The sequence below is a fragment of the Narcine bancroftii genome, unplaced genomic scaffold (assembly GCF_036971445.1).
Source record: "Narcine bancroftii isolate sNarBan1 unplaced genomic scaffold, sNarBan1.hap1 Scaffold_115, whole genome shotgun sequence".
Classification (NCBI taxonomy): Eukaryota; Metazoa; Chordata; class Chondrichthyes; order Torpediniformes; family Narcinidae; genus Narcine; species Narcine bancroftii.
The window spans coordinates 725049-751916 of NW_027211850.1; the positions used below are offsets into that span (position 1 = coordinate 725049).

Here is a 26868-nt window from a genome sequence, read left to right on the forward strand (position 1 = left end):
CCCGCCTCTGATTCCCCGCCTCTGATTCCCCGCCTCTGCTTCCCCGCCTTAGATTCCCCGCCTCTGATTCCCCGCCTCCATTTCTCCCACTCTGATTCCCTTCCTCTGTTTCCCTGCCTCCGATTCCCTGCTTCAGAGTCCCTGGCTCTTTCCCTGGCTCTTTCCCTGCCCTTCTTTCCCCACATCTCTTTTCCCCCCTCTGATTCACCCCCTTTTAATTTCAGCCTCTGATTCCCCGCCTGTGGTTCCCCGCCTCTGATTCCCCGCCTCTCTTTCCCTGCCACTATTTTCGTGCCTCTTTCTCTGCCTCTCTTTTCCCACATCTCATTTCCGCCCACTGATTCCCCGCCTCTGATTCCCCGCCTCTGATTCTCCGCCTCTGATTCCCCGCCTCTGATTCCCCGCCTCTGATTCCCTGCCTCTGATTCCCTGCCTCTGATTCCCCGACTCTGATTCCCCGCCTCTGATTCCCCACCTCTGATTCCCCGACTCTGATTCCCTGACACTGATTCCCCGACTCTGATTCCCCGCCTCTGATTCCACGCCTCTGATTCCCCGCCTCAGATTCCCCGCCTCTGATTCCCCGCCTTGAATTCCCCACATCTGATACTCCGCCTCTCTTTCCCTGCGTCTATTTCCGCGCCTCTTTCCCTGCCTCTCTTTCCCCACATCTCTTTTCCACCCTCTGATTCCCCGCTTCTGATTCCCCGCCTCCGTTTCTCCGACTCTGTTTCCCTGCCTCCGATTCCCTGCTTCAGAGTCCCTGGCTCTTTCCATGCCTCTCTTTCCCCACATTTCTTTTCCCCCTTCTGATTCTCCCCCTTTCAATCTCAGCCTCTGATTTCCCACCTCAGAATCCCCACCTCAAATTCCCCGCCTCTGATTCCCCGACTCTGATTCCCCGCCTCTGCTTCCCCGCCTCTGATTCCCCGCCTCTGATTGCCCGCCTCTGATTTCCCGCCTCTGATTCCCCGCCTCTGATTCCCCGCCTCTGATTCCCCGCCTCTGATTCCCCGCCTCTGATTCCCCGCCTCTGATTCCCCGCCTCTGATTCCCCGCCTCTCTTTCCCTGCCACTATTTTCGTGCCTCCTTCTCTGCCTCTCTTTTCCCACATCTCTTTCCCCGCCTCTGTTTCCCTGCCTCTGATTCCCCGCCTCAGATAATACGACTCTGATTCCCCGCCTCTGATTCCCCGCCTGTGATTCACCGCCTCTGATTTCCTGCCTCTATTTCCGTGCCTCTTTCCCGGCCTCTCTTTCCCCACATCTCTTTTCCTGCCTCTGATTCCCCGCCTCAGATTTTCCACTTCAGATTCCCCACATCTGATACCCCGCCTCTCTTTCCCTGCGTCTATTTCCGCGCCTCTTTCCCTGCCTCTCTTTCCCCACATCTCTTTCCCCGCCTCTGATTCCCCGCCTCGGATTCCCCACATCTGATACCCCGCCTCTCTTTCCCTGCGTCTATTTCCGCGCCTCTTTCCCTGCCTCTCTTTTCCCACATCTCTTTCCCCGCCTCTCATTCCCCGCCTCAGATTCCCCGCCTCTGATACCATGACTCTGATTCCCCGCCTCTGATTCCCCGCCTCTGATTCCACGCCTCTGATTCCCCGCCTCTCATTCCCCGCCCCTGATTCCCCGCCTCTGATTCCACGCCTCTGATTCCCTGCCTCTGATTCCCCGACTCTGATTCCCCGCCTCTGATTCCCCGCCTCTGATTCCACGCCTCTGATTCCCTGCCTCTGATTCCCCGACTCTGATTCCCCGCCTCTGATTCCCCACCTCTGATTCCCCGACTCTGATTCCCTGACACTGATTCCCCGACTCAGATTCCCTGTTTCAGAGTCTCTGACTCTTTCCCCGCCTCCCTTTCGCCGCCTCTCTTTTCCCACATCTCTATTCCCCCCTCTGATTCCACGCATCTGATTCCCCGCCTCTCATTCCCCGCCCCTGATTCCCCGCCTCTCTTTCCCTGCCACTAATTTTGTGCCTCTTTCCCTGCCTCTCTTTCCCCACATCTCTTTTCCACCCTCTGATTCCCCGCTTCTGATTCCCCGCCTCCGTTTCTCCGACTCTGTTTCCCTGCCTCCGATTCCCTGCTTCAGAGTCCCTGGCTCTTTCCATGCCTCTCTTTCCCCACATTTCTTTTCCCCCTTCTGATTCTCCCCCTTTCAATCTCAGCCTCTGATTTCCCACCTCAGAATCCCCACCTCAAATTCCCCGCCTCTGATTCCCCGCCTCTGCTTCCCCGCCTCTGCTTCCCCGCCTCTGCTTCCCCGCCTCTGCTTCCCCGCCTCTGATTCCCCGCCTCTGATTCCCCGCCTCTGATTCCCCGCCTCTGATTCCCCGCCTCTGATTCCCCGCCTCTGATTCCCCGCCTCTGATTCCTCGCCTCTGATTCCCCGCCTCTGATTCCCTGCCTCTGATTCCCCGCCTCTGATTCCCTGCCTCTCTTTCCCTGCCACTATTTTCGTGCCTCCTTCTCTGCCTCTCTTTTCCCACATCTCTTTCCCCGCCTCTGATTCCCTGCCTCCGATTCCCCGCCTCAGATAATACGACTCTGATTCCCCGCCTCTGATTCCCCGCCTGAGATTCACCGCCTCTGATTTCCTGCCTCTCTTTCCGTGCCTCTTTCCCGGCCTCTCTTTCCCCACATCTCTTTTCCTGCCTCTGATGCCCCGCCTCGGATTCCACGCCTCTGATTCCCCGCCTCAGATTTTCCACCTCAGATTCCCCACATCTGATACCCCGCCTCTCTTTCCCTACGTCTATTTCCGCGCCTCTTTCCCTGCCTCTCTTTCCCCACATCTCTTTCCCCGCCTCTGATTCCCCGCCTCGGATTCCCCACATCTGATACCCCACCTCTCTTTCCCTGCGTCTATTTCCGCGCCTCTTTCCCCGCCTCTCTTTTCCCACATCTCTTTCCCCGCCTCTGATTCCCCGCCTCTGATTCCCCGCCTCTGATACCATGACTCTGATTCCCCGCCTCTGATTCCCCGCCTCTGATTCCCCGCCTCTGAAACCACGACTCTGATTCCCCGCCTCTGATTCCTCGCCTCTGATTTCCCGCCTCTCTTTCCGTGCCTCTTTCCCGGCCTCTCTTTCCCCACATCTCTTTTCCTGCCTCTGATTCCACGCCTCGGATTCCACGCCTCTGATTCCCCGCCTCAGATTCTCCACCTCAAATTCCCCGCTTCTGATACCACGACTCTGATTCCCCGCCTCTGATTCCCCGCCTCTCATTTCCCACCTCTCTTTCCGTGCCTCTTTCCCCGCCTCTCTTTCCTTGCCTCTTTCCCTGCCTCTCTTTCTCCACATCTCTTTCCCCACCTCTGATTCCCCGCCTCGGATCCCCCACATCTGATACCCTGCCTCTCTTTCCCTGCGTCTATTTCCACGCCTCTTTCTCTGCCTCTCTTTCCCCACATCTCTTTTCCGCCCTCTGATTCCCCGCCTCTGATTCCCCGCCTCTGATTCCCTGCCTCTGATTCCCCGCCTCTGATTCCCCACCTCTGATTTCCCGCCTCTCTTTCCGTGCCTCTTTCCCGGCCTCTCTTTCCCCACATCTCTTTTCCTGCCTCTGATTCCCCGCCTCGGATTCCCCGCATCTGATACCCCTCCTCGCTTTCACAGCGTCTATTTCCACGCCTCTTTCTCTGCCTCTCTTTTCCCACATCTCATTTCCGCCCACTGATTCCCCGCCTCTGATTCCCCGCCTCTGATTCCCCGCCTCTGATTCCCCGCCTCTGATTCCCCGCCTCTGATTCCCCGCCTCTGATTCCCCGCCTCTGATTCCCCGCCTCCATTTCTCCGACTCCGATTCCCTGCTTCAGAGTCTCTGACTCTTTCCCCGCCTCCCTTTCGCCGCCTCTCTTTTCCCACATCTCTATTCCCCCCTCTGATTCCCCGCCTCTGATTCCCCGCCTCTGATTCCCTGCCTATCTTTCCCTGCCACTATTTTCGTGCCTCATTCTCTGCCTCTCTTTTCCCACATCTCTTTCCCCGCCTCTGATTCCCCGCCTCAGATTCCCCACCTCAGATAATACGACTCTGATTCCCCGCCTCTCATTTCCCACCTCTCTTTCCGTGCCTCTTTCCCCGCCTCTCTTTCCTTGCCTCTTTCCCTGCCTCTCTTTCTCCACATCTCTTTCCCCACCTCTGATTCCCCGCCTCGGATCCCCCACATCTGATACCCCGCCTCTCTTTCCCTGCGTCTATTTCCACGCCTCTTTCTCTGCCTCTCTTTCCCCACATCTCTTTTCCGCCCTCTGATTCCCCGCCTCTGATTCCCCGCCTCTGATTCCCTGCCTCTGATTCCCTGCCTCTGATTCCCCGACTCTGATTCCCCGCCTCTGATTCCCCACCTCTGATTCCCCGACTCTGATTCCCTGACACTGATTCCCCGACTCTGATTCCCCGACTCTGATTCCCCGACTCAGATTCCCTGTTTCAGAGTCTCTGACTCTTTCCCCGCCTCCCTTTCGCCGCCTCTCTTTTCCCACATTTCTTTTCCCCCTTCTGATTCTCCCCCTTTCAATCTCAGCCTCTGATTTCCCACCTCAGAATCCCCACCTCAAATTCCCCGCCTCTGCTTCCCCGCGTCTGCTTCCCCGCCTCTGCTTCCCCGCCTCTGCTTCCCCGCCTCTGATTCCCCGCCTCTGATTCCCCGCCTCTGATTCCCCGCCTCTGATTCCCCGCCTCTGATTCCCCGCCTCTGATTCCCCGCCTCTGATTCCCCGCCTCTGATTCCCTGCCTCTCTTTCCCTGCCACTATTTTCGTGCCTCCTTCTCTGCCTCTCTTTTCCCACATCTCTTTCCACGCCTCTGATTCCCCGCCTGTGATTCACCGCCTCTGATTTCCTGCCTCTCTTTCCGTGCCTCCTTCCCGGCCTCTCTTTCCCCACATCTCTTTTCCTGCCTCTGATGCCCCGCCTCGGATTCCACGCCTCTGATTCCCCGCCTCAGATTTTCCACCTCAGATTCCCCACATCTGATAACCCGCCTCTCTTTCCCTGCGTCTATTTCCGCGCCTCTTTCCCTGCCTCTCTTTCCCCACATCTCTTTCCCCGCCTCTGATTCCCCGCCTCGGATTCCCCACATCTGATACCCCGCCTCTCTTTCCCTGCGTCTATTTCCGCGCCTCTTTCCCCGCCTCTCTTTTCCCACATCTCTTTCCCCGCCTCTGATTCCCCGCCTCTGATTCCCCGCCTCTGAAACCACGACTCTGATTCCCCGCCTCTGATGCCTCGCCTCTGATTTCCCGCCTCTCTTTCCGTGCCTCTTTCCCGGCCTCTCTTTCCCCACATCTCTTTTCCTGCCTCTGATTCCCCGCCTCGGATACCACGACTCTGATTCCCCGCCTCTGATTCCCTGCCTCTCATTTCCCACCTCACTTTCCGTGCCTCTTTCCCCGCCTCTCTTTCCTTGCCTCTTTCCCTGCCTCTCTTTCTCCACATCTCTTTCCCCACCTCTGATTCCCCGCCTCGGATCCCCCACATCTGATACCCTGCCTCTCTTTCCCTGCGTCTATTTCCACGCCTCTTTCTCTGCCTCTCTTTCCCCACATCTCTTTTCCGCCCTCTGATTCCCCGCCTCTGATTCCCCGCCTCTGATTCCCCGCCTCTGATTCCCCGCCTCTGATTCCCCGCCTCTGATTCCCCACCTCTGATTTCCCGCCTCTCTTTCCGTGCCTCTTTCCCGGCCTCTCTTTCCCCACATCTCTTTTCCTGCCTCTGATTCCCCGCCTCGGATTCCCCGCATCTGATACCCCTCCTCGATTTCACTGCGTCTATTTCCACGCCTCTTTCTCTGCCTCTCTTTTCCCACATCTCTTTCCCCGCCTCTGATTCCCCGCTTCTGATTCTCCGCCTCTGATTCCCCGCCTCTGATTCCCCGCCTCTGATTCCCCGCCTCTGATTCCCCGCCTCTGCTTCCCCGCCTCTGCTTCCCCGCCTCTGATTCCCCGCCTCTGATTCCCCGCCTCTGATTCCCCGCCTCTGATTCCCCGCCTCTGATTCCCCGCCTCTGATTCCCCGCCTCTGATTCCCCGCCTCTGATTCCCCGCCTCTGATTCCCCGCCTCTGATTCCCCGCCTCTGATTCCCTGCCTCTCTTTCCCTGCCACTATTTTCGTGCCTCATTCTCTGCCTCTCTTTTCCCACATCTCTTTCCCCGCCTCTGATTCCCCGCCTCAGATTCCCCACCTCAGATAATACGACTCTGATTCCCCGCCTCTCATTTCCCACCTCTCTTTCCGTGCCTCTTTCCCCGCCTCTCTTTCCTTGCCTCTTTCCCTGCCTCTCTTTCCCCACCTCTGATTCCCCGCCTCGGTTCCCCCACATCTGATACCCCGCCTCTCTTTCACTGCGTCTATTTCCACGCCTCTTTCTCTGCCTCTCTTTCCCCACATCTCTTTTCTGCCCTCTGATTCCCCACCTCTGATTCCACGCCTCCGTTCCTCTTCCTCTGATTCCCCGCCTCTGCTTCCCCGCCTCTGATTCCCCGCCTCTGATTCCCCGCCTCTGATTCCCCGCCTCTGATTCCCCGCCTCTGATTCCCCGCCTCTGATTCCCCGCCTCTGATTCCCCTCCTCTGATTCCCCGACTCTGATTCCCCGCCTCCATTTCTCCGACTCTGATTCCCTTCCTCTGTTTTCCTGCCTCCGATTCCCTGCCTCCGATTCCCTGCTTCAGAGTCCCTGGCTCTTTCCCTGGCTCTTTCCCTGCCCTTCTTTCCCCACATCTCTTTTCCCCCCTCTGGTTCACCCTCTTTTAATTTCAGCCTCTGATTCCCCGCCTCTGGTTCCCCGCCTCTGATTCTCCGCCTCTGATTCCACGCCTCTGATTCCCCGACTCTGATTCCCCGACTCCGATTCCCTGCTTCAGAGTCTCTGACTCTTTCCCCGCCTCCCTTTCGCCGCCTCTCTTTTCCCACATCTCTATTCCCCCCTCTGATTCCACGCCTCTGATTCCCCGACAGACTCCCCACCTCAGATTCCCTGCCTCAGATTCCCTGCCTCTGAATCCCCACCTCTGATTCCCCGCCTCTATTTCCTTGCCTCTTTCCCTGCCTCTCTTTCCCCACATCTCTTTCCCCGCCTTGAATTCCCCACATCTGATACCCCGCCTCTCTTTCCCTGCGTCTATTTCCGCGCCTCTTTCCCTGCCTCTCTTTCCCCACATCTCTTTTCCGCCCTCTGATTCCCCGCTTCTGATTCCCCGCCTCCGTTCTCCGACTCTGTTTCCCTGCCTCCGATTCCCTGCTTCAGAGTCCCTGGCTCTTTCCATGCCTCTCTTTCCCTACATATCTTTTCCCCCTTCTGATTCTCTCCCTTTGAATCTCAGCCTCGGATTCCCCACCTCAGATTCCCTGCCTCAGAATCCCCACCTCAGATTCCCCGCCTCTGATTCCCCGCCTCCATTTCTCCCACTCTGATTCCCTTCCTCTGTTTCCCTGCCTCCGATTCCCTGCTTCAGAGTCCCTGGCTCTTTCCCTGGCTCTTTCCCTGCCCTTCTTTCCCCACATCTCTTTTCCCCCCTCTGATTCACCCCCTTTTAATTTCAGCCTCTGATTCCCCGCCTGTGGTTCCCCGCCTCTGATTCCCCGCCTCTCTTTCCCTGCCACTATTTTCGTGCCTCTTTCTCTGCCTCTCTTTTCCCACATCTCATTTCCGCCCACTGATTCCCCGCCTCTGATTCCCCGCCTCTGATTCCCCGCCTCTGATTCTCTGCCTCTGATTCCCCGCCTCTGATTCCCCGCCTCTGATTCCCCGCCTCTGATTCCCCGCCTCTGATTCCCCGCCTCTCATTCCCCGCCCCTGATTCCCCGCCTCTCTTTCCCTGCCACTATTTTTGTGCCTCTTTCCCTGCCTCTCTTTTCCCACATCTCTTTCCCCGCCTCTGATTCCCCGCCTCAGATTCCCCGCCTCTGATTCCCTGCCTCTGATTCCCCGCCTCTGATTCCCTGCCTCTGATTCCCCGACTCTGATTCCCCGACTCTGATTCCCCGACTCTGATTCCCCGACTCTGATTCCCCGACTCTGATTCCCCGACTCTGATTCCCCCCCTCTGAATCCCCGCCTCTCTTTCCCTGCGTCTATTTCCACGCCTCTTTCTCTGCCTCTCTTTCCCCACATCTCTTTTCCGCCCTCTGATTCCCCGCCTCTGATTTCCCGCCTCTGATTCCCCGCCTCTGATTCCCTGCCCCTCTTTCCCTGCCACTATTTTCGTGCCTCCTTCTCTGCCACTCTTTTCCCACATCTCATTTCCGCCCTCTGATTCCCCACCTCTGATTCCACGCCGCCTTTTCTCCGCCTCTGATACACCTCCTCTGAGTCCAAGCCTCTGATTCCCCGCCTCTGATTCCCCGCCTCTGATTCCCCACCTCTGATTTCCCACCTCTCTTTCCGTGCCTCTTTCCCGGCCTCTCTTTCCCCACATCTCTTTTCCTGCCTCTGATTCCCCGCCTCGGATTCCCCGCATCTGATACCCCTCCTCTCTTTCACTGCGTCTATTTCCACGCCTCTTTCTCTGCCTCTCTTTCCCCACATCTCTTTTCTGCCCTCTGATTCCCCGCCTCTGATTCCCCGCCTCTGATTCCCCGCCTCTGATTCCCCGCCTCTGATTCCCCTCCTCTGATTCCCCTCCTCTGATTCCCCGCCTCTGATTCTCCTCCTCTGATTCTCCTCCTCTGATTCCCCGCCTCTGATTCCCCGCCTCGGATTCCCCGCATCTGATACCCCTCCTCTCTTTCACTGCGTCTATTTCCACGCCTCTTTCTCTGCCTCTCTTTCCCCACATCTCTTTTCCGTCCTCTGATTTCCCGCTTCTGATTCCCCGCTTCTGATTCCCCGCCTCCATTTCTCCGACTCTGATTCCCTTCCTCTGTTTCCCTGCCACCGATTCCCTGCCTCCGATTCCCTGCTTCAGAGTCCCTGGCTCTTTCCCTGGCTCTTTCCCTGCCCTTCTTTCCCCACATCTCTTTTCCCCCCTCTGATTCACCCTCTTTTAATTTCAGCCTCTGATTCCCCGCCTCTGGTTCCCCGCCTGTGATTCCCCGCCTGTGATTCCCCGCCTCTGATTCCCCGCCTCTGATTCCCCGCCTCTGATTCCCCGCCTCTGATTCCCTGCCTCTCTTTCCCTGCCACTATTTTCGTGCCTCCTTCTCTGCCTCTCTTTTCCCACATCTCATTTCCGCCCTCTGATTCCCCGCCTCGGATTCCCCGCATCTGATTCCCCGCCTCTGATTCCCCACCTCTGATTTCCCGCCTCTCTTTCCGTGCCTCTCTCCCGGACTCTCTTTCCCCACATCTCTTTTCCTGCCTCTGATTCCCCGCCTCGGATTCACCGCATCTGATACCCCTCCTCTCTTTCACTGCGTCTATTTCCACGCCTCTTTCTCTGCCTCTCTTTCCCCACATCTCTTTTCTGCCCTCTGATTCCCCACCTCTGATTCCACGCCTCCGTTCCTCTGCCTCTGATACCCCGCCTCTGATTCCCCGCCTCTGATACCCCGCCTCTGATACCCCGCCTCTGATTCCCCGCCTCTGATTCCCCGCCTCTGATTCCCCGCCTCTGATTCCCCGCCTCTGATTCCCCGCCTCTGATTCCCCGCCTCTGATTCCACGACTCTGATTCCCCGCCTCCATTTCTCCGACTCTGATTCCCTTCCTCTGTTTTCCTGCCTCCGATTCCCTGCTTCAGAGTCCCTGGCTCTTTTCCTGGCTCTTTCCCTGCCCTTCTTTCCCCACATCTCTTTTCCCCCCTCTGGTTCACCCTCTTTTAATTTCAGCCTCTGATTCCCCGCCTCTGATTCCCCGACTCTGATTCCCCGACTCCGATTCCCTGCTTCAGAGTCTCTGACTCTTTCCCCGCCTCCCTTTCGCCGCCTCTCTTTTCCCACATCTCTATTCCCCCCTCTGATTCCACGCCTCTGATTCCCCGACAGACTCCCCACCTCAGATTCCCTGCCTCAGATTCCCTGCCTCTGATTCCCCCCCTCTGATTCCCTGCCTCTGAATCCCCACCTCTGATTCCCCGCCTCTATTTCCTTGCCTCTTTCCCTGCCTCTCTTTCCCCACATCTCTTTCCCCGCCTTGAATTCCCCACATCTGATACCCCGCCTCTCTCTCCCTGCGTCTATTTCCGCGCCTCTTTCCCTGCCTCTCTTTCCCCACATCTCTTTTCCGCCCTCTGATTCCCCGCTTCTGATTCCCCGCCTCCGTTCTCCGACTCTGTTTCCCTGCCTCCGATTCCCTGCTTCAGAGTCCCTGGCTCTTTCCATGCCTCTCTTTCCCTACATATCTTTTCCCCCTTCTGATTCTCTCCCTTTGAATCTCAGCCTCGGATTCCCCACCTCAGATTCCCCACCTCAGATTCCCTGCCTCAGAATCCCCACCTCAGATTCCCCACCTCTGATTCCCCGCCTCTGATTCCCCGCCTCTGATTCTCCGCCTCTGATTCCCTGCCTCTGATTCCCCGACTCTGATTCCCCGCCTCTGATTCCCTGACACTGATTCCCCGACTCTGATTCCCCGACTCTGATTCCCCGACTCCGATTCCCTGTTTCAGAGTCTCTGACTCTTTCCCCGCCTCCCTTTCGCCGCCTCTCTTTTCCCACATCTCTATTCCCCCCTCTGATTCCACGCCTCTGATTCCCCGCCTCAGATTCCCCGCCTCAGATTCCCTGCCTCTGGATCTCCGCCTCTGATTCCCTGCCTCTGATTCCCCACCTCTATTTCCTTGCCTCTTTCCCTGCCTCTCTTTCCCCACATCTCTTTCCCCACATCTCTTTCCCCGCCTCTGATTCCCCGCCTTGAATTCCCCACATCTGATACTCCGCCTCTCTTTCCCTGCGTCTATTTCCGCGCCTCTTTCCCTGCCTCTCTTTCCCCACATCTCTTTTCCACCCTCTGATTCCACGCTTCTGATTCCCCGCCTCCGTTTCTCCGACTCTGTTTCCCTGCCTCCGATTCCCTGCTTCAGAGTCCCTGGCTCTTTCCATGCCTCTCTTTCCCCACATTTCTTTTCCCCCTTCTGATTCTCCCCCTTTCAATCTCAGCCTCTGATTTCCCACCTCAGAATCCCCACCTCAAATTCCCCGCCTCTGATTCCCCGCCTCTGCTTCCCCGCCTCTGCTTCCCCGCCTCTGCTTCCCCGCCTCTGCTTCCCCGCCTCTGCTTCCCCGCCTCTGATTGCCCGCCTCTGATTTCCCGCCTCTGATTCCCCGCCTCTGATTCCCCGCCTCTGATTCCCCGCCTCTGATTCCCCGCCTCTCTTTCCCTGCCACTATTTTCGTGCCTCCTTCTCTGCCTCTCTTTTCCCACATCTCTTTCCCCGCCTCTGATTCCCTGCCTCCGATTCCCCGCCTCAGATAATACGACTCTGATTCCCCGCCTCTGATTCCCCGCCTCGGATTCCACGCCTCTGATTCCCCGCCTCAGATTTTCCACCTCAGATTCCCCACATCTGATACCCCGCCTCTCTTTCCCTGCGTCTATTTCCGCGCATCTTTCCCTGCCTCTCTTACCCCACATCTCTTTCCCCGCCTCTGATTCCCCGCCTTGAATTCCCCACATCTGATACTCCGCCTCTCTTTCCCTGCGTCTATTTCCGCGCCTCTTTCCCTGCCTCTCTTTCCCCACATCTCTTTTCCACCCTCTGATTCCCCGCTTCTGATTCCCCGCCTCCGTTTCTCCGACTCTGTTTCCCTGCCTCCGATTCCCTGCTTCAGAGTCCCTGGCTCTTTCCATGCCTCTCTTTCCCCACATTTCTTTTCCCCCTTCTGATTCTCCCCCTTTCAATCTCAGCCTCTGATTTCCCACCTCAGAATCCCCACCTCAAATTCCCCGCCTCTGATTCCCCGCCTCTGCTTCCCCGCCTCTGCTTCCCCGCCTCTGCTTCCCCGCCTCTGCTTCCCCGCCTCTGATTCCCCGCCTCTGATTCCCCGCCTCTGATTCCCCGCCTCTGATTTCCCGCCTCTGATTCCCCGCCTCTGATTCCCCGCCTCTGATTCCCCGCCTCTGATTCCCCCCCTCTGAATCCCCGCCTCTCTTTCCCTGCGTCTATTTCCGCGCCTCTTTCCCTGCCTCTCTTTTCCCACATCTCTTTCCCCGCCTCTGATTCCCCGCCTCAGATTCCCCGCCTCTGATACTATCTCTGATTCCCCGCCTCTGATTCCCCGCCTCTGATTCCCCGCCCCTGATTCCCCGCCTCTCTTTCCCTGCCACTATTTTTGTGCCTCCTTCTCTGCCTCTCTTTTCCCACATGTCTTTCCCAGCCTCAGATTCCCCGCCTCAGATTCCCCGCCTCTGAAACCACGACTCTGATTCCCCGCCTCTGATTCCCCGCCTCTGATTCCCCGACTCTGATTCCCCACCTCTGATTCCCCGACTCTGATTCCCCGACTCTGATTCCCCGACTCTGATTCCCCGACTCCGATTCCCTGCTTCAGAGTCTCTGACTCTTTCCCCGCCTCCCTTTCGCCGCCTCTCTTTTCCCACATCTCTATTCCCCCCTCTGATTCCACGCCTCTGATTCCCCGACTCAGATTCCCCACCTCAGATTCCCTGCCTCAGATTCCCTGCCTCTGATTCCCCCCCTCTGATTCCCTGCCTCTGAATCCCCACCTCTGATTCCCCGCCTCTATTTCCTTGCCTCTTTCCCTGCCTCTCTTTCCCCACATCTCTTTCCCCGCCTTGAATTCCCCACATCTGATACCCCGCCTCTCTTTCCCTGCGTCTATTTCCGCGCCTCTTTCCCTGCCTCTCTTTCCCCACATCTATTTTCCGCCCTCTGATTCCCCGCTTCTGATTCCCCGCCTCCGTTCTCCGACGCTGTTTACCTGCCTCCGATTACCTGCTTCAGAGTCCCTGGCTCCTTCCATGCCTCTCTTTCCCTACATATCTTTTCCCCCTTCTGATTCTCCCCCTTTGAATCTCAGCCTCTGATTCCCCACCTCAGATTCCCTGCCTCAGAATCCCCACCTCAGATTCCCCGCCTCTGATTCCCCGCCTCTGCTTCCCCGCCTCTGCTTCCCCGCCTCTGCTTCCCCGCCTCTGATTTCCCGCCTCTGATTCCCCGCCTCTGATTCCCAGCCTATATTTCTCCGACTCTGATTCCCTTCCTCTGTTTCCCTGCCTCCGATTCCCTGCTTCAGAGTCCCTGGCTCTTTCCCTGGCTCTTTCCCTGCCCTTGTTTCCCCACATCTCTTTTCCCCCCTCTGATTCACCCCCTTTTAATTTCAGCCTCTGATTCCCCGCCTCTCTTTCCCTGCCACTATTTTCGTGCCTCTTTCTCTGCCTCTCTTTTCCCACATCTCATTTCCGCCCACTGATTCCCCGCCTCTGATTCCCCGCCTCTGATTCTCCGCCTCTGATTCCCCACCGCTGATTCCCCGACTCTAATTCCCTGACACTGATTCCCCGACTCTGATTCCCCGACTCTGATTCCCCGACTCCGATTCCCTGCTTCAGAGTCTCTGACACTTTCCCCGCCTCCCTTTCGCTGCCTCTCTTTTCCCACATCTCTATTCCCCCCTCTGATTCCACGCCTCTGATTCCCCGCCTCAGATTCCCTGCCTCTGATTCTCCGCCTCTGATTCCCTGCCTCCGATTCCCTGCTTCAGAGTCCCTGGCTCTTTCCATGCCTCTCTTTCCCCACATTTCTTTTCCCCCTTCTGATTCTCCCCCTTTCAATCTCAGCCTCTGATTTCCCACCTCAGAATCCCCACCTCAAATTCCCCGCCTCTGATTCCCTGCCTCTGATTCCCCGCCTCTGCTTCCCCGCCTCTGCTTCCCCGCCTCTGCTTCCCCGCCTCTGCTTCCCCGCCTCTGATTCCCCACCTCAAATTCCCTGCCTCTGATTCCACGCCTCTGAATCCCCGCCTCTGAATCACCGCCTCTGATTCCCCCTCTCTGAATCCCCGCCTATGATTCCCCCCCTCTGAATCCCCGCCTCTGATTCCCCGCCTCTGATTCCCCGCCTCTGATTCCCCACCTCTGATTCCACGCCTCCGTTCCTCTGCCTCTGATTCCCCGACTCCGATTCCCTGCTTCAGAGTCTCTGACTCTTTCCCCGCCTCCCTTTCGCCGCCTCTCTTTTCCCACATCTCTATTCCCCCCTCTGATTCCACGCCTCTGATTCTCCGCCTCTGATTCCCCGCCTCTGATTCCCCGCCTCTGATTCCCCGCCTCTGATTCCCCGCCTCTGATTCCCCGCCTCTGATTCCCCGCCTCTGATTCCCCACCTCTATTTCCTTGCCTCTTTCCCTGCCTCTCTTTCCCCACATCTCTTTCCCCGCCTCTGATTCCCCGCCTTGAATTCCCCACATCTGATACTCCGCCTCTCTTTCCCTGCGTCTATTTCCGCGCCTCTTTCCCTGCCTCTCTTTCCCCACATCTCTTTTCCGCCCTCTGATTCCCCGCTTCTGATTCCCCGCCTCCGTTTCTCCGACTCTGTTTCCCTGCCTCCGATTCCCTGCTTCAGAGTCCCTGGCTCTTTCCATGCCTCTCTTTCCCCACATTTCTTTTCCCCCTTCTGATTCTCCCCCTTTCAATCTCAGCCTCTGATTTCCCACCTCAGAATCCCTGCCTCAAATTCCCTGCCTCTGATTCCACGCCTCTGAATCCCCGCCTCTGATTCTCCGCCTCTGATTCCCCGCCTCTGATTCCCCGCCTCTGATTCCCCACCTCAAATTCCCTGCCTCTGATTCCACGCCTCTGAATCCCCGCCTCTGAATCACCGCCTCTGATTCCCCCTCTCTGAATCCCCGCCTCTGATTCCCCGCCTCTGATTCCCCGCCTCTGATTCCCCGCCTCTGATTCCCATCCTCTGATTCCCCGCCTCTGATTTGCCACCTCTCATTTCCCGCCTCTCTTTCCGTGCCTCTTTCCCCGCCTCTCTTTCCGTGCCTCTTTCCTGGCCTCTCTTTCCCCACATCTCTTTTCCGCCCTCTGATTCTCCACCTCCGTTTCTCCGCCTCTGATTCCCCGCCTCTGTGTCCCCGCCTCTGATTCCCCACCCCTGATTCACCGCCTCTTTCCCTGCCACTATTTTTGTGCCTCCTTCTCTGCCTCTCTTTTCCCACATCTCTTTTCCCGCCTCTGATTCCCCGCCTCAGATTCCCCGCCTCTGATACCATGACTCTGATTCCCCGCCTCTGATTCCCCGCCTCTGATTTCCCGCCTATGTTTTCCCGTGTCTGATTCCCCACCTCTGATTAACCACCTCTCTTTCCCTCCATCTATTTCCGTGCCTCTTTCTCTGCCTCTCTTTCCCCACATCTCTGTTCCCCCCTCTGATTCCCCGCCTCTAATTTCCTGCCTCTGATTCCCCACGTCTGATACCCTGCCTCTATTTCCCTGCGTTTTTTCCGCACCTCCTTCTCTGCCTCTCATTCCCCACATCTCTTTTCCGTCCTCTGATTCCCCACCTCTGATTCCCCGAATCTGATTCCCCGTCTTTGATTCCCTGCTTCAGAGTCCCTGGCTCTTTCCCCGCCTCTCTTTCCCCGCCTCTCTTTTCCCCCCTCTGAATCCCCGCCTCTGATTCCCCGTCTCTCATTCCCCGTCTCTCTTTCCCTACCTTGATTTCTCCACCACTCTTTCCTCTATTCTTATTCCAACCATCTGTTCCAACGCCTCTGTTTCCCTTCCTGTTTTGCCGCCTCCGTTTCCCCGCCTCTGTTTGTCTCCCTCCGTTTCACCCCCTCCGTTTCCACTTCGATATTTCCATCCCTCTGTTTCCCTACTTTGCTTTCTCCTCCTCTGTTTCCCCACCTGCTGTGGCAGATCTGCATCTGGACGCCTGGAGTGAATGGTGTATGCCTGGCTGTCTGATCTGCAGAGGAGATGTCCCGGTGACTGGAGTGAACCTGGCCTGGAGGTTCCCGAGTCTGTGCCATTGTTGGGACTTTTTTCTTCTCGTTATATAGGTGCATTTTAGTCTTGTGTAGTTTTGATCTTTTATCTGGAGTTGAAATGGCATCTTGTGTTGCCTGATGTGGAATCACAGTTTGCTGGTTAGCATTGTAGTTTCTGGAGGCTGTCATTTCATTTTTAAACTGTGTCCTGGTTTTAAATGACAATACAGGCTACTACTCTTCTTCTATCCATATCTTTTAAATATCCCCACTGTCTCAGTGGACACCCCCTCTGCAAATTCCTCCCTTTCTATAGCTGGGATACTATCCCTGACCAGTAACATTATTCGCCCCCCACCCCACTACCCCTCATTCTATTCCTTTTAAACCCAAACCCTAGGACCTGCATCAGCAAATCCTGCCCTTCCTCCAACCAAGACTCTGTAACAGTCACAACATCATAGTTGTACATACTGATCCATGCTCAAAGTTCATCCCCTTTATTCCTTGCATTGAAATAGACATTTCAAACCCTCTGACTGACTCCATCTGTTTTTTTCCTCTGCCTGTCTTTTTTTTTGACAAACTCAGAACATGTCCCCTCATGCTTTTGAACTTCTGCTCTCATATTGTGGTTCCCGTCCCCCTGCCAAACTGCCATCTGGTATCCAAGGAAAGCATCCTGACTGGTCCCCATCTGTTTCCAACAGGTGTCAATCACACCGGAGCCCAAGAAGAGTGTAATCACCTGCCTGAATGACTATCGACCAGTTGCACTTGCATTAACAGTGAAGAAGTGTTTGGAAAGGCTCCTGTCTGAGTGGTGATGTGGATCCATTCCAGTTCGCCTCTCATAATAACAGCAGATGTTGTCTTACTGGCCCTACACCAATCCCTGGAGCACCTGAACAGTAAAGATGCTCTTTATCAACTACAGCTCGGCATTTAACACCATCATCCCCTCCAAACTGACCAGCAAACTCCAAGACCTGGGAGTTAACACCTCCAGACCACAATCAGTGAAGGTTGGTAAGAATATCCCCTCCACGATCTCCATCAGTACCAGAGCACCACAGGGCTGTGTTCTTAGCCCCCACTCTACTCACTTTACACCCACGACTGTGTGGCTCGGTACATCAACAATATCCCCTCCAAATTTGCTGACGATACCACGGACGTGGGTTGTATAAAGGAAGGGGATGAGTCCACATGCAGGAGGGAGTTTGAAAACCGAGCTGAATGGTGCATCAACAACAACCTCGCACTCAATGTCACCAAAACCAAGGAGTTGATTGTTGAGTTCAGGAATGGAAAGCCAGAGGTTTAAAATCCAGTGATGATTGGGGGATCAGGGGTGGAGAGGGTGAGCGAATTTAGGTTCTTGGGAGTCACCATCTCAAAAATTCTTCCTGGACCCAACACCAATGTCCTCGTGAAGAAAGCATGTCAGCGCCTCTAATTCCTCAGGGGTTTGTGGAGGTTTGGGATGACACCAGAAACCCTGGCAAATTTTGACAGAGATGTGGTGGAAAGTGTGCTGACTGGCTGCATCATGGTCTGGTATGGGGACACCAATACCCCTGAGAATAAAGCCCTCCAAAAGGTCGTGGACACAGCCCAGGACATCACAGACAAAACTCTCCCCACTATTGAGTTTATCGACAGGGAATGGTGCTGTCAGAAAACATCAGCAATCACCAAAGATCCACACTCTCTCTTTCTCTTCTCACTGCTGCCATCAGGAAAGAATTCTCGGTGCCTCAAGACTCACACCCCCAGGTTCAGGAACAGCTGCTCTCCCTCCACCTTCAGACTCCTCAACAACAAACTCAATCAGGAACTCATTTCAGGACTCTTGCAGCACTTTATTGATTTTCTTTGTTTTCAATTCTTTTATCTTTCCAGGTTTCCACTGAACCGTTTATTTTTGCACGACCCATTCGTGGTAATTCGGCCGTGTCCACAGAAAAAAGGGAATCTCAGGGTTGGATGTGATGTCGAGTATGTTCTCTGCCAATCAATGGGAAATCTCCAAATCTTCAATCTTGGTGCAAACCAACCATTACTGTCCAAGCTGCAGATTGCAAGGGCTGTAAAGTGCTGCCACCGCCTGTTCACACTGAGTACTGCATGCATGAAGCAAGGGAGAGAGAGAGATCTAGGTATAATACCACCACCTGGTGTCCGGACTCGCGAACTACAGGGTACATGATTTTTATTTTTCATGGGAGTGTTGGAGAATGAGAGGAGACTTGATTAAGGTTAACAAAATAGAGCAAGATGGATAATATGGAGCTCCAATGCACAGGGAGGTCTCACCTGTGAAGGAGCAAGTGTGAGATCTCCCAGTTCATTCTTGCTCGGGCAGTGGTGGCCAATTGCAAGACAGCTCCAATTAGGGGAAGAGAATATGCTGTTTCAGGTCATGGGTTTGAAACGGTTTCCCCAGTTGTGCCATTCAGACTCAAGAGAGCAGATACTTGCAGACAGGTAGGAAACCTAGTTTTATTGTGGAGAATTGCTTGTTTTTTGGGGTGAAGGTTGTTTGTGGTCTGAGATTCTTAAATACTTTACAATGGAAGCAGCAATTTTCCTTGTGCCTGATTGCTACATAGCAGTTAAAATGTCTCAAATCTATCCCTCAGCCAGTACTTTTGGTCATTGATTTGGAGTGATGGCTTGGCAATATTTATAGCATGGTGAGTCCAAAGCTCTCAAAGTGACAATGTGGAAGGAGTTTGTCTGTTCTTTGTGTTTTCTGCCACCCTTGAGAACTTAAAAAGTGCCGTGAATTGTGGTATTGGTGAGACACAAGCTTGTTTTGCCCTCTTTTTGTTCTGTATGTCTATAAAGTTTCAGTTTAGGGATAAAATGTCCAGATACTGTTCTGTTCAAAAGTCTAGTAACCAAATCTGATTCTCCCGAGTTCTTGTCATGGATATGTATCATGAAGCCTGTTTTGCAGCAGTCGTGTTGCATTAGAGGTGCACATACAATTTTCAAAAATAATGAGTTTGAAACCAGAAAAAGATCAGGTCGTGCCCAAAGGTTCATCTGTGCTGTTGAATTGAATTGATGGCCCCAGGACCAGAATGTGCACTTCCACCCCATGGCCTTGAGCTTCCCAAATCGCCAATGAACTTACGGCCCCCTTGAGCTGTGGAGTGTGGGAGGAAATCCACACAGACACCGAGAGGATGTAGAAACTTCTTGCAGTCAGTGCTGATTTGATCCTGGGGTGACTCGTGCTGGAGAGGTGGGACTACTGTCCTGCCTTCACCTTGTGATGGCTGATTTTTGTCTGTTGGTGGATGGAGGTCTGACATGATATTCCCTTGGCCTTGAGGGAAAGAAGAGTAGAAATTGCAAGGGCTCTGACAGAAATATTTAAAACCTGTTTATCCACGGGTGAGGTGCCAGAGGAATGGATGTAATCTAATGTTCCTTTGTTTAAAAACGGCTTCAAAAGCCAACCAGGTGAGCCTGACAGTGATAGGTTAATTATTGGAGGGTAATCAGAGAGTACCTCGAAAAGTATCTGTTCAAATAGCAGGCCTTAATCAACCATAGCATAGAATACTGGAGTCGGGCAGTGAGGTTGAGACTAGACAAGGTATTGGTGAGGCCCTGTTGAGAGTACTGTGTGCAGTTCTGGTCACCAGATGAGAGGAAAGCTATCAACAAAGTCGAGAGGGTGCAGAGAAGATTTACGTCAATGTTACCTGGATATCAGCAACTAGATTACAAAGAAAGATTGAGCAAATGATGTCTTTATTCTTTGGATTGTAGATGGTTGAGAGGGGATTTGATTGAGGTCTTTAAAATTACTAGGAGGATAGAACGAATTGATGTGGAGAGACTTTTTTCATTGCGGGGAGCAGAGATTGAAACAGGAGGTATTGAGTTAAGAGGCAAAAGTTTGGAAGTAACATGAGGGGGATCTTCTTGACTCAGAGTGGTGGTTCAGTGGAGTGAGCTTCCGGGAGAAATAGTGGCGGCTGGGTCCATTTTGTCATTTCAGGGAAAATTGGAGGGGAGGGGAATGCAGAGAGGTGGTACGAGAGGAGAGTATTTAGTTCAGTGCAGACAAGAAGGGCCAAATGACCTGTTTCTGTGCTGTAATTGTTATAGGGGTAAAATGTGTGGCAGTAACTTGGAAGTCCGATGCGTATTTGGGAATGGGTCGATGGCCACACTGAAATAGCCCGTTGTATCCCACTTGAAATAATTACATCGAATTCACGGAACAAATTTGAATTTCTCTTTTGAAGATTTGGGATGTGTATTTACTAATTGTAGGAATTAAGTTTTAATCACCCAACACGAACTTTCTGACTCCTATTAACCAAGAAAAGCAAGATTTTATTTGAGAGTTTTGCTCAATTTTTATAAATACTATCTAGATGTTTTCTCTCTTTATTGTTTTCTATTGGGCAGCTGTGGGAGGGGTTACTTTTTAAATCACTATGCATTAATTTTATCTTATTTTCAAAGAAGAAATTTAAGTTTTTTAATGCATATGTTAAATTAAATGTAAAAATGTTACAAATAAGATAAATGAAGAATTGTTTCAGGAACTGGCAATCTTCCACGAGTGCCATTAACTCCAGGCAGCAGGAATATGTGAACGAAACACAAAACTGGCCAGAACAACTGAGGAAACACGGCTAAAAGTGCCCAAAAAGGTGCTGATGCCATCTTGATTTTAACGTAGGTGACACCGAGGAATGCGTTGGGGCAGAGATGGTCTATGGACAGCCAATACGGACGCCTTGGGGAACAAAGCCTGCACCATCAGTAGGGATGGACAATGGTGGGTAATGAATAAGCACATATTAGAGACACTGAGAGAGAGACACACACATACCCAGACAGACACACACACACAGACACAGAGAGACAGATACACACACACACGGACACACATGCACACAGAGAGACACACACAGAAACACACACAGACAGAGAGAGAGACACTGACAGCGAGACAGAGAGACAGACAGACACACACAGACAGAGACACACACAGACAGATAGACACACACAGACGGAGAGAGACACACACAGACGGAGAGAGAGACACTGACAGAGAGACAGACAGACACACACAGACAGAGACACAGACAGACAGATAGACACACATAGACGGAGAGAGACACACACAGACGGAGAGAGAGAGACACACAAACAGAGACAGAGAGACACACATAGAGACAGAGAGAGATACACACACGACAGAGAGACAGACACACACACAGACAGAGACAGACACACAGAGAGACAGAGACACACACAGACACAGAGACACGCAGATACAGAGACACACACAGATACACAGACAGAGAGAGAGACACACACACATACAGACACAGAGACACTCATTTAGACAGAGGGAGAGAGACACACAGACAGTGACACACACAGAGACACAGAGAGAGACACACACACAAACAGACAGAGAGACACCGAGAGAGACACACACATACCCAGACAGACAGACACACACACAGACACAGAGAGACAGATACACAGACACACACACACAGAAACACACACAGACAGAGAGAGAGACACTGACAGCGAGAGAGACAGAGAGACACACACAGACAGACACACACAGACAGACACACACAGACAGACACACACAGACAGACACACACAGACAGAGAGACACAGACAGAGAGAGACACAGAAAGAGAGAGAGACACAGACAGAGAGAGAGACACAGACAGAGAGAGACACACAGACAGAGAGACACACAGACAGAGAGACACACAGACAGAGAGACACACAGACAGAGAGAGTCACACACAGTCGTAGTGACACACACACACACACAGACAGAGAGAGAGAGAGACCCCTTGGTTGTGCCCTTCACCTTCGCACTTAACTCCCTCGTCTCTCCTGGCAGGATCTCATCACCTTTCCTACCCTTGGACCATGACATCTGTCTGCTCATCCTCCTTCCTGAGAATGGTGTGAACTCTACCTAGAAACACCACAGCAAAGAAAAGAGACCCTTCAGCCCTTCTCGTCCATGGTGAAATATCATTCTGCCAGTCTCGTCGACCTGCACCCAGTCCCTAACCCTCCTGACTCCCCACATCCATGGATCTCTGCAATTGATTCTTAAAACGTAAGAGTTTGAATGTTAAATGGTACACCATTGAGGAGTGTTGTCAAACAAAGGGATTGAGGAACTGTGGTACAGAACTGCCCGAAAGTGGAGTCCCATGTGGAGATGGGGGGGGGGGTGGTGGGGGGAGTGAAGAAAGCTTCTGGTATTTTGGCCTTCAGAAATGAGAGGATTGAGTGCAGGAGGTGGGAGGCCACGAGGAAGTTGGACGAGGCATGGGTGAGGCCAACTTGGGAACATTGTGTGCCGTTTGGGTGGCTGGAGGAGAGGAAGGATAGGAATGAGACAGCGCGTCGAGGAGAGGGACAAGAAGGTGTTCTGGCTTTCGGGGTTTGAGTTCCAGGGGAAGGTTGGACAGGCTGGGACTTTATTCCCTGGAGCGTAGAAGATTGAGGAAGATTTGAAAATTGTGAGGGGGGACGGATCGTGTCCATGGGGACAGGCTGTTTCCAAGGAGAGTGAGAGAGATTCAAAGAGGAGGACATGGATTGAGATTGAAGGGGGATTTTCTTCCCTCAGAGGGGGGTGGGAGCGTGGAATGAGTTTTGGGCCAAGGTGGTGGAGGTGGGATGGACTGGAATCTTGGGGGGGAATGTGGGGCAGGTCCTGGTGTGGAAATGTGCAGCCTGAAGGGGAGATGGACTGGAGGCCCGAGGCAGCTCTCGGCCCCTTCCCCAGTGGGACTGGGCTGGCAAGAGATCCCGTGGAGGGGTGGCTCAAGCTCTCGCGAGAGCGACCCCTGGGGGCCGCCATGTTGTTGATCTTTCCCGCCTTTGGAGCAGTTGGTCTCGAGCGGGAGAGGTTCGTGTCGGTGCTTCACGGGCGGGAATCGGGGCATTTTGGGAGCGAGACCAGGGAGGAGGGAGTTTCCACGGGTCGCCCTTTGGGTCCGGGGCGGCCGGAGCTCGGAGGGGAACTGGCGGGGAGATGGTTGTGAGGTGGGGCCGGGGAACCGTGAGGGAGTTTGTGGCGGGGTGACATTAGGGTGTGTGGTAGTCGGGGACCCGCGAGGCTGAGGGGGGTCGGGGCCCGAGAGGCTGAAGGGGGGCTCGGGGCCCGCGAGGTTGAGCGGGGTCGGGGTCCGTGAGGCTGAGGGGGGGGTCGGGGCCCGCGAGGCTGAGGGGGGGGTCGGGGCCCGCGAGGCTGAGGGGGGGGGTCGGGGCCCGCGAGGCTGAGGGGGGGGGTCGGGGCCCGCGAGGCTGAGAGGGGGGGGTCGGGTCCGCGAGGCTGAGGGGGGGAGGGGGACCCGCGAGACTGAGGGGGCCCGCGAGTCTGAGGGGAGTCGGGGCCCGCGAGGCTGAGGGGGGTCGGGGGACCCGCGAGGCTGAGGGGGGTCGGGGGACCCGCGAGGCTGAGGGGGGTCGGGGGACCCGCGAGTCTGAGGGGGGTCGGGGGACCCGCGAGGCTGAGGCGGGGTTCGGGGGACCTGCGAGGCTGAGGGGGGTCGGGGGACCCGCGAGGCTGAGGCGGGGGTCGGTGACCCGCGAGGTTGAGAGGGGGGGGTCGGGGACCCGCGAGGCTGAGGGGGGGTGTCGGGGACACGCGAGGCTGAGGGGTGGGTGTCGGGGACCCGCGAGGCTGAGGGGGGCGTCGGGGACCCGCGAGGCTGAGGGGGGCGTCGGGGACCCGCGAGGCTGAGGGGGGGTCAGGGAATCGCGAGGCTGAGGGGGGCAGGGGAATGGTGAGGCTGCTGGGAGAGGGGACAAGGACCCAGAAGGGTGAGGGGGTCCCGCCAGAGGGGTGAGGGTGATCAGGACCCAGAGGGGTGAGGGTGATCAGGACCCAGAAAGGTGAGGGTGATCAGGACCCAGAGGGGTGAGGTTGATCAGGACCCAGAGGGGTGAGGGTGATCAGGACCCAGAGGGGTGAGGGTGATCAGGACCCAGAAGGGTGAGGGTGATCAGGACCCAGAAGGCTGAGGGGGGACGGGGACCCAAAGGCTGAGGGGGGACGGGGACCCAGAAAGCTGAGGGGGGACGGGGACCCAGAAGGCTGAGGGGGGACGGGGACCCAGAAGGCTGAGGGGGGACGGGGACCCAGAAGGCTGAGGGGGGACGGGGACCCAGAAGGCTGAGGGGGTCGGGGACCCAGAAGGCTGAGGGGTGACGGGGACGGGGACCCAGAAGGCTGAGGGGGGACGGGGACGGGGTCCCAGAAGGCTGAGGGGGAACTGGGACGGGGACCCAGAAGGCTGAGGGGGAACTGGGACCCAGAAGGCTGAGGGAGGACGGAGACCCAGAAGGCTGAGCGAGGGCGTGGACCCAGAAGGCTGAGGGGGGACGGGGACCCAGAAGGCTGAGGGGGAACTGGGACCCAGAAGGCTGAGGGGGGACGGAGACCCAGAAGGCTGAGGGGAGAACGTGGACCCACAAGCCTGAGGGGGGACGGGGACCCACAAGCCTGAGTGGGGACGGGGACCCACAAGCCTGAGGGGGTACGGGGACCCACAAGCCTGAGGGGATACGGGGACCCACATGGCTGAGGCGGGACGGGGACCCACAAGGCTGAGGGGGGACGGGGACCCAGAAGGCTGAGGGGGGACGGGGACCCACAAGCCTGAGGGGGTACGGGGACCCACAAGCCTGAGGGGATACGGGGACCCACATGGCTGAGGCGGGACGGGGACCCACAAGGCTGAGGGGGGACGGGGACCCAGAAGGCTGAGGGGGGACGGGGACCCAGAAGGCTGAGGGGGGACGGGGACCCAGAAGGCTGAGGGGGGACGGGGACCCAGAAGGCTGAGGGGGGACGGGGACCCAGAAGGCTGAGGGGGGACGGGGACCCAGAAGGCTGAGGGGGGAGAGGGATCGGGATCCAAAAGGCTGAGGGGGGACGGGGACGGGGTTCCAGAGGGCTGAGGGGGGACGGGGTCCCAGAAGGCTGAGGGGGGATGGGGACCCAGAAGGCTGAGACCCAAAAGGCTGAGGGGGGATGGGGACGGGGATCCAGAGGGCTGAGGGGGGACAGGGACCCAGAAGGCTGTGGGGGGACGGGGACCTAGACGGCTGAGGGGGGACGGGGATCCAGAAAGCTGAGCGGGAGGGCGACCCAGAAGGTTGAGAGGGGACGGGGACCCGGAAGGCTGTGTGGGGACGGGGACCCAGAAGGCTGAGGGGGGACCGGGACCCAGAAGGCTGAGGGGGGACGGGTAGCCAGAAGGCTGAGGGGGGACGGGGATCCAGAGGGCTGAGGGGGGACGCAGACCCAGAAGATTGAGGGTGACTGGGACCCAGAAGGCTGAGGCGGGACGGGGACGGGGACGGGGACCCAGAAGGCTGAGTGGGACGGCGACCCAGAAGGCTGAGAGGGGACGGGGACCCAGAAGGCTGTGTGGGGACGGGGACCCAGAAGGATGAGGGGGGACCGGGACCCAGAAGGCTGAGGGGGGACGGGGACCTAGAAGGCTGAGGGGGGACGGGGACCTAGAAGGCTGAGGGGGGACGGGGACCTAGAAGGCTGAGGGGGGACGAGGACCCAGAAGGCTGAGGGGGGACGGGGACCCAGAAGGCTGAGGGGGGACGGGGACCCAGAAGGCTGAGGGGGGACGGGGACCCTGAAGGCTGAGGGGGGACGGGGACCCTGAAGGCTGAGGGGGGACGGGGACCCACAAGGCTGAGGGGGGACGGGGACCAAGAATGCTGAGGGTGGACGGAGACCCAGAAGGCTGAGGGGGGACGGGACCCAGAAGGCTGAGGGGGGAGAGGGACAGGGATCCAAAAGGCTGAGAGGGACGGGGATCCAAAAGGCTGAGGGGGGACGGGGACGGGGATCCAGAGGGCTGAGGGGGGACGGGGACCCAGAAGGCTGAGGGGGGACGGGGACCCAGAAGGCTGAGATCCAAAAAGCTGAGGGGGGACGGGGACGGGGATCCAGAGGGCTGAGGGGGGACGGGGACCCTGAAGGCTGTGGGGGGACGGGGACCCAGACGGCTGAGGGGGGACGGGGACCCAGAAGGCTGAGAGGGGACGGCGAGCCAGAAGGCTGTGTGGGGACGGGGACCCAGAAGGCTGAGGGGGGACCGGGACCCAGAAGGCTGAGGGGGACGGGGACCCAGAAGGCTGAGGGGGAACGGGGACCCAGAAGGCTGAGGGGGGACGTGGACCCAGAAGGCTGAGGGGGGACGGGGACCCAGAAGGCTGAGGAGGGACCGGTTCCCAGAAGGCTGAGGGGGGACCGGGACCCAGAAGGCTGAGGGGGGACGGGGACGGGGACCCAGAAGGCTGAGGGGGGACGGGGACCGAGAAGGCTGAGGGGGGACGGGGACCCAGAAGGCTGAGGGGGGACGGGGACCCAGAAGGCTGAGGGGCGACGGGGACCCAGAAGGCTGAGGTGGGACGTGGACCCAGAAGGCTGAGGGGGGACGGGGACCCAGAAGGCTGAGGAGGGACGGGGACCCAGAAGGCTGAGGGGGGACGGGGACCCAGAAGGCTGAGGGCGGATGGGGACGGTGACCTAGAAGTCTGAGGGGGAACGGGGACCCAGAAGGCTGAGGGGGGACGGGGACCCCAGAAGGCTGAGGGGGTACGGGGACGGGGACCCAGCAGGCTCAGGGGGGACGGGGACCCAGAAGGCTCAGGGGGGACGGGGACCCAGAAGGCTCGGGGCACGGGGACCCTGAAGGCTGAGGGGGGACGGGGACCCAAAAGGCTGAGGGAGGACGGGTCTGGGACCCAGAAGGCTGAGGGAGGACGGGTCTGGGACCCAGAAGGCTGAGGGGGGACGGGGACGGGGACCCAGAATGCTGAGGGGCGACGGGTACCCAGAAGGCTGACTGGGGACAGGGACCCACAAGGCTGCGGATGCCTGTAGCGCATGGCCGGGCAGGATAGTGGAGTCTGGAATAATAGGGACCTTTAACATTTAGACAGGCACATTGAT

The 26868-nt window shown here is 56.6% G+C and overlaps 1 long non-coding RNA gene across 1 annotated transcript; it reads left to right on the forward strand.

Annotated features, from left to right (window-relative positions):
- The first annotated feature begins 16325 nt into the window (after positions 1–16325).
- Positions 16326–21402, forward strand: LOC138750313 (uncharacterized). Its single transcript, XR_011349252.1, has 3 exons — positions 16326–16879; positions 17760–18058; positions 20569–21402. It is a non-coding gene; the product is annotated as an uncharacterized lncRNA (long non-coding RNA).
- Positions 21403–26868: the final 5466 nt, after the last annotated feature.